The following is a 299-nucleotide window of genomic DNA, read 5'->3' as shown; positions in this document are numbered from 1 at the left end:
TATTCACATTTCAGGTTGTGGGTGTGGGGCGGCCTCGGGGGGGGAGGGGGGTGCTCGTGGTGGAGAAAGCGGCCAAGACGGACGAAGGAACATACACCTGCATCGCCGAGAATGCAGCGGGTCACAGGAAGGCCGTCGCAGGCATCAGGGTCAAAGGTCAGGGCTTGCTGCTGGGGAGGTTTGGGATCTTTGGGATGAGGTGGAGAGATTGTGATTTTTATTTCTGCGTTTTTTGTTTGTTTTTTTTATCAACGTTTTTGGATTTGTAATTTTGTGTAAGCGAATGTTTATGGGTAGGA

The sequence above is a fragment of the Penaeus monodon genome, chromosome 34 (assembly GCF_015228065.2).
Source record: "Penaeus monodon isolate SGIC_2016 chromosome 34, NSTDA_Pmon_1, whole genome shotgun sequence".
Classification (NCBI taxonomy): domain Eukaryota; kingdom Metazoa; phylum Arthropoda; class Malacostraca; order Decapoda; family Penaeidae; genus Penaeus; species Penaeus monodon.
Note: the sequence above shows the minus strand (reverse complement) of the source record.